Raw genomic sequence first — 11,266 nt, 5'->3', positions numbered from 1 at the left:
CTGGCTGCTTTCTGCTTTCAGCTTCCCTGGGCTGGAGCTGAGCACAAGATAGGCAGGTCTTCTAAGCAGACCCGGCTTCTTGGATACTTTGAACTTCCAGCCTCCTGTGGTGTCATTGGAAGTCTCTAGAGTTAGCTCTGAAAAACAGCAAATTTTCTACCTGCCCTGAAAGTATTCAGATTTCAGTCTGAATATTTTCACAGGCGCTTGCCTGTGAAGCCTAAGGACCCTGGTTCAAGGCTGGATTCCCCAGGACCCACATTAGCCAGATGCACAAGGGGGCGCACGCAACTGGAGTTTGTTTGCAGTGGCTGGAGGCCCTGGTGCGCCCATTCTCTCTCTCTTTCTACCTCTTTCTCACTCTCTATTGCTCTCAAATAAATAAATAAAAATAACCAAAAAATAAAATAAAATGGTTTGATAAAAAAAAAAGGCAGCCATAGTATATTTAAAAAAAAAAATGCCATTGCAAGGCTCTGAAAAATCCTGCTGGAGCTGAACTGAAAACCTCCTCCATGTAAACCAGCTGACAGAAAGCTGGAAGAAGCCATTCTGCATGCAGTTCAATGGGAGAGAGAAATCACCAGTGAAGATACTCAACAGTAGACACTGCAAGCCTTATATTTGGCCAGCCAGGCCCAGTGAGCCACTGGGTACAATAATGGCATATCTGTCATGGTGGAAACCAACTGCCCTCTAATTGGACTGGAGGCCTGCTCCATGAGAGGGAATACATTCCTGATACTGAAAACCTACAACAGGGTAGTCATGAGCCCTAGGGGTGTAACATCTGCTGCTGTCTGGCTAAATGTATATACTATGCTCATCAAATTGTGCAGTAAGCACTTCTCTTAATGTTCATACCCTTATATTAATGCTACTCTCACTTTTGGTAGAGAATCTTCTCTTTTCAGATGGTAGTGACCTTGGGATGACTCAGAAGGCATCATGGTGCTGAGAAGAAGTGACAGGAGTGCTCAGTACTGCAATATCTCTATCACACCTTCCAAGGCTCAGGGTCCATTGCGGAAGAGGTGGTAGAAAGAATGTAAGAGCCAAAGGAAGGGTAGGACTCCTTACAACGTGCTCCTCCAGACACAAAATGGCCTGGATATCCATGACCTCCTCATAAGAGGAGGAAAAGATCATGACATCAAAATGAAAGACTGATTGAGATGGGGAGGGGATATGATGGAGAGTGGAGTTTCAAAGGGGAAGTGGGGTTTGGGAGGGTATTATCATGGGATATTTCTTATAACCATGGAAGTTGTTAAAAAAAAAAAAATGGCTCTTTGTTGCCGGGCGCTGCGGCTGCCGCCCTGACCGGAGGCTGCGGCGTGTGGATCCCCTGATTTCTGCTGTCCTCACGGGCCCAGGAAACCAGTGATGGCAGCAGCTGGGCTCTTGCCTCTGCCAGCAGAACCCCAGGTCAAGGTGACCTTCAAGGATGTGGCTGTATTCCTATCTCAGGAAGAATGGGCCTGGCTGGGCCCTGCTGAGAGAGGCCTCTACCGGAATGTGGTGATGGAGACCTATGGGAATGTGGTCTCATCGGGACTTCCAGGATCCAAGCCCATTGTGATCTCCCAGCTGGAGTGAGGGGAAGACCCGTGGGTCCTAGATGGACATGGAGCTGATGAAAGCCAGGGCCTGGGCAGCAGCCACTCAGAGAGAGAATGGAAGAGAGAGAGAACCAGAGTCTCTTGCTCCAGACTCCAGATACATGTGCTGCTTTGTGCAATCTACCTTACGTGGGTATTGTGGACTCAAACCCAGGCCTCATTTTTTTGATTGACAACTTTGATAATTATAGAAAATAAACCCAAGAATGCAAACCAAAGGAAAAGAATCAAAATACGGATTTGAGCTTACAGCCATTAATTTTAGATAAAATAACACTGATTCTGGGAGAAACACCTTTGGGGAAGACGGCTCAAGAACAATACAAAACAGAGCCGAGCTTCTGCCAGAGTTCAAATCCTGTTGGCCCCAATGAGGTTCAGGTCTTGAATCCTGACAAACCTCTTACTCAACACCAGGTGGCTCCTAGTGGAGAAAGACCCCACATGGGCATTGAGTGTGGGAAGTGCTTTGGTCGGAGTTCCCATCTTCTTCAGCATCAGCGAATCCACACGGGCGAGAAGCCCTACGAGTGTAATGAGTGTGGGAAAGCCTTTAGAGTGAGCTCAGACCTTGCTCAGCACCACAAGATACACACGGGAGAAAAACCTCACGAGTGTCTGGGGTGTAGGAAGGCCTTCACTCAGCTCTCACACCTCATCCAGCACCAGCGGATCCCCACAGGGGAGAGGCCATATGTGTGTCCCTTGTGTGGGAAAGCCTTCAACCATAGCACCGTCCTGCGGAGCCACCAGCGGGCCCACACTGGTGACAAGCCCTACACGTGCAGTGAGTGTGGCAAGGCCTTCAGTGACCGCTCAGGGCTCATCCAGCACCACGGTGGGCACACGGGGGAGAAGCCGTACGAATGCGGTGAGTGTGGCAAGACCTTCAGCCCCCGCTCCACCCTGATGAACCATGAGCATCCATCACACGGAGGAGAAACCCTATGCATGCTGTGAGTGTGGAAAGGCCTTTGTTCAGCACTCACACCTGATCCAGCACCAGAGGGTCCACACCGGAGAGAAGCCCTGTGTGTGTAGTGAGTGTGGGCATGCCTTTAGTGCACGCCGGTCTTTGATCCAGCACGAGAGAATCCACACAGGAGAGAAGCCATGTGAGTGTGGGGAGTGTGGACAAGCCTTCCACCAACACGGGCACCTGATCCAGCACCGGAAGGTGCACAAGAAACTGTGACCTATAGCCTCAAAGGTGACACACCCATACATACCACCTCTCCCCCCAAAATAAATAAAATAAACACAGGCACAGCCTTCGACTAGGAAGGGGCTTGTGTTAACTCTACACAAGATGCAGTATTTTAACTGCTAAAATACTGTATCCTTCTTGGGGGAGGGGAGAATCAAGAGAATATTTTTCCTCAATATTTCAAAGTTGAACTGGACATTAAGCCGACTGTAGTGAATACTGGTTAAAAATATAGTCATAATTCCTCATTTGTTTGACATGAATTAGTTTATTTGAAGCAACTGAGAAGTTAAGCATAAGGACTGTTGTCCCAATAAAATAAAATAAAATAAAGGCATGTGCCACCATGCTGGGCCCTCATTGAATATTTTGTATTTTGTTCCAGCAATGACAGAGTAACTGCTGCACACATATTTTAATGCATTTAAATATTTTATTTGTTTGAGAGACAGAAGGTACAAGTGAACAAATGAACTAGCTCTATTAAATAATGAAATGGATTCAGAGACTTTGCTGTAACTGGTGTGTGGTGAAGTGAGGCCAACACACAGTAGATGAGGGGCTGGAGAGATGGCTAAATGGCTAAAGTGCTTTCTTGCCATGGCTGGTACATCAGTACCAGATGCACAAAGTGGCACATGCGTCTGGAGTTTGCAGCAACAAGAGGCTCTGGCATGCCCATTCGCTCGCTCGCTCTCTCTCTCTCTCTCTCTCTCTCTCTCTCTCTGTCTCTGTCTCTGTCTCTGTCTCTTTCTCAAGTAAATGCATAAAAACTCTTTTAAAAGGGCCAGAGAGATGTCTCAGCTGTTAAGGCAGTTGCCTACAAAGCCTAAGGACCCAGGATTGATCCCCCAGTTCTCATGAAAAGCCAGATGCATAAAGTGGTGCATGCATCCAGAGTTCATTTGCAGCAGCTAGAAGCCCTGGTGCATCCAATCATATTCTCTCTTTCTCTCTCTCTGTTTCTCTCCTTGGAAGTAAATGAAAAGTACATTTTTTAAAAAACAGTACATGGAATAATGAATGCAGAAACTGCAGTTCCCGCATGTGAAAATACATACTGTGATCAAAAGCTATCTATTTAAACAGAGGGAGAGAATAGGGATTTTCTAAACATAGCAGGTGCTTAGAAAATTGGCTGGCCATTTGGAAAGAAAGGAATAAAGCTGGATGTCATATTTCTTTCTCTGTAACCTGAAATACCTTCCAGATAGATCAGATACCAGTGTAAAAAACAAGCCAAGATGCCGGGCATGGTGGCCCACACCTTTAATCCCAGCGCTCAAGAGGCGGAGGTAGGAAGATCGCCATGAGTTCCAGACCACCATGAGGCTATCTAGTGAATTCTATGTCAGCCTCGACTAGAGTGAAACCCTACCTTGAAAAACAAAAACAGGAACGAGTTTGGACTGGAGAGATGGCTCAGTGGTTAAAGGTACTTGCCTGCAAACCTTATGTCCAGGGTTTGATTGCTCAGTATCCACATCAAGCTATTTGCACAAAGTGGTGTATGTCTCTAGAGTTCATTCGCAGGGCAGGTACCCTGGCATATCCATACCCACTCTCTGTCTGCCTCCTGTCTCTCTCTCTCTCTCAAAAAAAATTAAAAATATTTTATTTATTTATTTGAGAGAGAGAGAAAGAGGCAGAGAGAAAGAGAATGAGAATAGGTATGCCAGGGCCTCTGGCCACTGCAAAGGAGCTCCAGATGCATGTCACCTTCTGCATATGGCTTTACATGCATATACTAGGGAATCAAACATTGGTCCTTTGGCTTTACTAGAAAGTGCCTTAGCCACTAAAACATCTTTCCAGCCCTCACATAATTTATTTTATTTTATTTTTATTTATTTTTTATTTCCTTATTTCAGAGAGAGAGATATACAGATATAGGCAGGTAGACAGAGAGAATGGGCGCACCAAGGCTTCCAGCCTCTGAAAACGAACTCCAGATGTGTGTGCCCCCTTGTGCATCTGGCTAATGTGGGTCTGGGGAATCCAGCCTTGAACCAGGGTCCTTAGGCTTCACAGGCAAGCGCTTAACCACTAAGCCATCTCTCCAGCCCAATTTTTTTTCTTAAAGCAGGAAAACCAAACACAAAAAAGGAGAAGAAAGAAAAAAAAGCAGGAACAAGTTTATTTATCTTGGAAGCAGAAGGCATTATTGTAGATTCAAATCTAGCAGTTGTTCCAGACAAGGGCTCTACCTCTGAGCCATGCCCCCAGCCCCTCACTGTGGATCTAGACAAGTGCTCTACCTCTGAGCCACGCCCCCAGCCCCTCACTGTGGACCCTAGACAAGTGCTCTACCCCTGAGCCACGGCCCCAGCCCCTCACTGTGGGTTCTAGAACAGCACTTTACCACTGCAGAACATGCTTAGTGCTCTATCATCCACTTTAATATTTACCAAGACAAGTCCTTGCTGAGGGAGATATCACAATGATGGAGCCCTTGCCTAGCCAGAGTGAGGTCTTGGGTTCAATCTCCAGCACGACTAACAAAGCCAAACCATGCCTCCTCTTAATTTTCAGCTTATCTACAGTCCCCCCCTCCCATGGTCCCTTGTTAAGCTCCCCTTGAGCACAGTGGGAAAGCCCTGGTTAAGAACTCACAGAATCTTGGGACACTGGTGGTATAGGAAATGTGTGACTTGATCCAGGACGTTCTGTAAGGACCCACGCCCATTACCGAAGAATAAAAATCAGGGGACACATCCTGAACTTGCCCAGAGCACTGACACTAGTTACACATTTGCCACTGTTCTAGAACATTCCCACAGGAGCTGGAGGCCCCCTCATCACCCCCCCCCCACTTCGGTTTACTTGCTCGTGACCACGTCTGTACATGGTGATGTTCCCCTGGCTTTTCAAGTTTTGCCAGAATAGACAGCATAAACCCAGGCCAGAATTTTAAAAATTAACCTTTGAAGGTAAAACCTGTCCTAACTAAAACTGGTATTGATTTAAAAACTCAAACACACATGGAGTAGCAACAGGAAATACCTGCTTCAAGATTTAAGTAGAGCCACTTTGCATGGCAGCAAGAAGAAATGCGGCTTCATGTTTTTGTTTTGTTTTGTTTTTCTGGTGGTGCACGCCTTTAATCCTAGCATTTGGGAGGCAGAGGTAGGAGGATGTCGTGACTTCGAGGCCAGCCTGGGACTACAAATTGAATTCCAGGTCAGCTAGAGTGAGACCCTACCTTGAAAAAAAACAACAAAAACCTCAGGGAAGGGCTGGAGAGATGGCTTAGCGGTTAAGAGCTCGCCTGTGAAGCCTAAGGACCTCGGTTCGAGGCTCGGTTCCCCAGGTCCCACGTTAGCCAGATGCACAAGGGGGCGCACGCGTCTGGAGTTCGTTTGCAGAGGCTGGAAGCCCTGGCGCGCCCATTCTCTCTCTCTCCCTCTATCTGTCTTTCTCTCTGTCTCTGTCACTCTCAAATAAATAAATAAAAAACAAACAAACAAACAAAAAAAAAAAACCTCAGGGAAAAAAAAAAGGAAAAAGGTCTGGGATCAGCTGAGCCCCATGAAATAGGCCCTCAATCCCAGCTACTTGGAAGACTGAGGCAGGAAGATCATGCATTTAAGGGCTGCCTGGACTTACAGAATGAGCTCCAGACTGACCTGGGCAACTTAATGAAGCCCTGAAAAAAAAGGAGCCGGGCGTGGTGGTGCACACCTTTAATTTCAGCACTCAGGAGGCAGAGGTAGGAGGATCGTCATAAGTTTGAGGCCACCCTGAGACTCCATAGTGAATTCCAGGCCAGTCTGGACTATTGTTAAACCCTACATTGAAAAACCAAAAAAAAAAAAAAAAAAAAAAAAAAGGGCTGGAGATACACAGGTCAGTGATAGTTCACTTACTTAGCCTGTGTAAAGCCCTCAGTTCAATTCCTAGTATTAAAAAAAAAAAAAACACAAAAAAACAACTAGCAGCGGGCGTGGTGGCGCACACCTTTAATCCCAGCACTCTGGGAGGCAGAGGTAGGAGGATCACTGTGAATTTGAGACCAGCCTGGGCTAGAGTGAGACCCTACCTTGAAAAACCAAAAACAACAAAAGGGCTGGAGAGACGGTTCCAGCAGTTAAAGGCACTTGCTTGCAAACCCTGAAGGCCTGGATTCAATACCGTAGCACCCACATCAAGCCAGATGTACAAAGTGGCGTATAGCTGGAATTTGTTTGCAATGGCAAGAGGCCCTGGTGTGCCCATTCTCTCTCACACATATAAATTAAAAAAAAAACATTTTTATTTTATTTATTTATTTATTTTGGATTTTCAAGGTAGGGTCTCATTCTAGCCCAGGCTGATCTGGCATTCACTATGTAGTCTCAGGCTGGTCTCAAACTCATGGCGATCCTCCTCCTTCTGCCTCCCAATTGCTGGGATTAAAGGCATGCACCACCATGCCCAGCTAATATTTTTATTTTTCAAATATTTTTTTAAAAGAATCCCAGGATAGTAAAATCTGGTTGCTTCTGTGGTGGGAACTCGCATGCAAGGGAGGGAAGTGCTTACTAGAGACCCAACTTGTCCATGTGGAGAGGTAAAAAGACAAGTATCATTTCTGTGTCTGTCTTTACATTAAAACAACAACATGGGCTGGAGAGATAGCTTAGCAGTTAAGGCATTTGCCTGCAAAGCCAAAGGATCCCGGTTTGATTCTCCAGGACCCACCTAAGCTAGATGCACAAGGGGGGGCATGCATCTGGAGTTCATTTGCAGTGGCTGGAGGCCCTGGCACACCCATTTTTTCTCTCTCTCAAATAAATAAATAGAATATATTTTAAAAACAACAGCACTGCATTAAAAATAAACAGTTGGGGGGCGGGTGTGGTGGCACACGCCTTTAATCCCAGCACTGGGGAGGCAGAGGTGGGAGGATCGCCAGGAGTTCGAGGCCACCCTGAGACTCCATAGTGAATTCCAGGTCAGCCTGGGCTAGAGTGAGACCCTACCTCAAAATAAATAAATAAATAAATAAATAAATAAATAACATGGGAAGGTCTTGAGTAAGACACCCATGCAATGCTGACCCCGGCTTCCACAAGCACACACGTGTTCTTCCACACACTTATGAACATCCACCCACCCACAAATGTATACATGCAAAATAATTTAATGCCTTCCGAACCACATTCTCCACAATGGTTCAATTAAGCCAGATGCACATGGTGGCGCATGCGTCTGGAGTTCTTTTGCAGTGGCTAGGGGCCTTGGAGCGCCCATTTTCTCTCTCTCTCTCTCTAATAAATTAATAAATAAATAAGCATAAACATAAAAAGACTGTGGATGTAGTTCAGTGGCAGAGTCTAGAACCCTCGTCTGGTCAGCTTGGCTACCTTGTACTCAGCTGTAAGTCCTCTTACTCTTCTTTCCCAGGGTCCCAGAATTGCCATTGGAACCCTAACATTCACTGCAACCATAACATTCCTAAGGTGAAGACAAAAGGCCAAAACTGGCTTGGAGAGATAATACCTCAGCAGTGGAAGGCTTGCAAAGCCTGATGGCCCAGGTGCAATTGCCCAGTACCTACAATAAAAGCCAGATGCACAACGTGGCATGTGTTTGGAGTTTGTCCTCATAAATACATAAAATACTTTTTTTTTTCTTGTTTGGTTTTTCGAGGTGGGGTCTCGCTCTAACCCAGGCTGACCTGGAATTCACTCTGTATTCTCAGGGTGGCCTCAAACTCATGGCGATCCTCCTACCTCTGCCTCGCAAGTGCTGGGATTAAAGGCGTGCACCACCACACCCGGCTGTTGAAATAAAATACTTTTTTTTTTTTTTTAATTTTTAATTTATTTATTTGAGAGCGACAGACACAGAGAGAAAGACAGATAGAGGGAGAAAGAGAGAATGGGCGCGCCAGGGCTTCCAGCCTCTGCAAACGAACTCCAGACGCGTGCGCCCCCCTGTGCATCTGGCTAACATGGGACCTGGGGAACCGAGCCTCGAACCGGGGTCCTTAGGCTTCACAGGCAAGCGCTTAACCGCTAAGCCATCTCTCCAGCCCGAAATAAAATACTTTTAACAACTCATTGTAAACTGGGTATAGTGGTGTTTAAAAAGACAAAACTAGCTGGTCATAGTGGCACACACCCTGGCACACCAGGTCAGCCTGGGTTAGAGCGAGACCCTACCTCAAAACAAAACAAAACAAAAATCAGTCTGGAGAAATAGCTTAGTGGTTAAGGCGCATGCCTGCAAAGCCTAAAGACCACAGTTCGATTATCCAGGTTCCACGTAAACCAGATGCACATGGTGGCACATGCATCTGGAGCTCATTTGCAGTGGCTAAAGGCCCTGGCGTGCCTATTCTCTCTCTCCCTCTAATAAAAATAAAATTTAAAAAAATCTCTAGGCAACTAGGAAAGCAACCTTGAAAGGTAGCAGCTTTGCCTTTTATTTTTATTTATTTATTTTTTTAGTTTTGTTATTTTGAGGTAGGGTCACTCTAGCCCAGTAGTCACAGGGTGGCATTGAACTCACGGCGATACTCCTAAATCTGCCTCCTGTGTGCTGGGATTAAAGGCATGTGCCACCACGCCCGGTTTTCATATGTTTTAATACTTTCAATGAAGAGTTGTAAACTACAGTATTGCATTTCTGTCTTCCAAGCACTGGGGAGGCTGGGATAGGAGGATGACCATGAGTTCAAGGCCAGCCTGGGCCACAGAGCAAAGAGATAAAAGCTAGTCTTGGCCTGGTGTGGTGGTACAAAGGTAGGAGGATTGCTATGAGTTCGAGGCCACCCTGTGAATACATAGTGAATCCCAGGTTAGTCTGGGCTAGAGCAAAACCCTACCTTGAAAAAAAAAAAAAAAGCTAGCCTTGGGCTAGAGTAATGTCTTTGTGGCTAAGAGACTTCCTATGCAAGCGTGACTGCCCAAGGAGGCCTGAGAGAATGCTCAAATCCAGTCTCCATGACTCACATAAACAGCTGCGTGTGTTCATGCATGTCTTTTTTTTTTTTTTGGTTTTTCGAGGTAGGATTTCATTTTTGTTCAGGCTGACCTGGAATTCACTATGTAGTCTCAGGGTGGCCTCGAACTCCTGGAGATTCTCCTACCTCTGCCTTCTGAGTGCTGGGATTAATTAAAGACGTGCGCCACCATGCCTGGTTTACATGCGTGTCTTTAACTCCAGTCCTGTGAGTCTTTGGGGCTTGTGAACAAATGGTAAGGGTCAGTAAGAGCCCGTAGCTCAAGTAAGAATGGGTAAAAGAAGGATGATAAGGGCTGGAGAGATGGCTCAGCGCTTAAGGCGCTCGCCTCCAGGTCCTAAGCACCCAAGTTGGCCTCCCCAGTACCCATGTAAAGCCAGATGCACAAAGTGGCCCATGTGTCTGGAGTTGGGTTGCAGTGGCTGGACCTCCCTTCCTGAGCCCATTCTCTTTCTGTCTGCTTCTTTCTCTTTCAAATAAATAAATACATACATTTAAAAAAGAGTAAGCTGGGGGCTGGAGAAACAGCTTAGGGGTTAAGCACTTGCCTGTGAAGCCTAAGGACACTGGTTCCAGGTTCGATTCCCCAGGACCCACGTCTGGAGTTCGTTTGCAGTGGCTGGAGGCCCTGGTGTGCCCACTCTCTCCTCTCTCTCTATCTGCCTCTTTCTCTCTCTGTCTATTGCTCTCAAATAAATAAATAAAAATATACAAAAAAAATTTTAAAGGAGTAAACCAGGCGTGGTGGCGCACACCTTTCATCCCAGCACTCAGGAGGCAGAGGTAGAAGGATCACTGTGAGTTCGAGGCCACCCTGAGAGTACATAGTGAATTCCAGGTCGGCCTGGGCTACAGTGAGACCCTTCCTCGACAAAATAAAAAAAATTAAAAAAAAAAAGACTGCTCGTGAGGGGCAACAGAGAGGATGTTTTCCTCCAGCCACACTGCAGGACAGCGCATTGGACGCTTTACCACGACATTCACAGGTATACACCCCGCCCACCCCACACGGCTGGCTTTATTTTCTCTTCAGCAATGTCCTTGCTGCAGCTGTTACACGTGGGAGCTTCCATCCAGAAGGCCAGAAGGCTTCACAGTGGTGTATACTGGGAGAATTAAAGGAAAAACAAAACAAAACTGAGCAGCGTGGTGTTACACTCTTTTCTTTCTTTCTTTCTTTTTTTTTTTTTTTTTTGGTTTTTCGAGGTAGGGTCTCACTCTAGCCCAGGCTGGCCTGGAATTCACTATGGAATCTCAGGGTGGCCTCGAACTCACGACGATCCTCCTCCCTCTGTCTTTTAAGTGCGCCACCACACCCGGCTTTGTTACACACTTTTAATCCCAGCACTAAGGAGGCAGAGGCAGGAGGATCATCGTGAGTTCGAGGCCACCCTGAGACTGCATACTGAATTCCAGGTCAGCCTGGGCTACAGGGAGACCCTGCCTTGGAAGAAAAAGCAAAACAAACAAACAAACAAAAAACACACA

The 11,266-nt window shown here is 46.4% G+C and overlaps 1 pseudogene; it reads left to right on the top strand.

The window, feature by feature from the left end:
- Positions 1–1,380: 1,380 nt before the first annotated feature.
- On the top strand, positions 1,381–2,817 carry LOC123454871 (annotated as a pseudogene).
- Positions 2,818–11,266: the final 8,449 nt, after the last annotated feature.

This window comes from Jaculus jaculus, chromosome 14, assembly GCF_020740685.1.
Source record: "Jaculus jaculus isolate mJacJac1 chromosome 14, mJacJac1.mat.Y.cur, whole genome shotgun sequence".
Classification (NCBI taxonomy): domain Eukaryota; kingdom Metazoa; phylum Chordata; class Mammalia; order Rodentia; family Dipodidae; genus Jaculus; species Jaculus jaculus.
The sequence above is the reverse complement of the archived record's forward strand: the minus strand, read 5'-3'. Positions and strand labels throughout refer to the sequence as shown.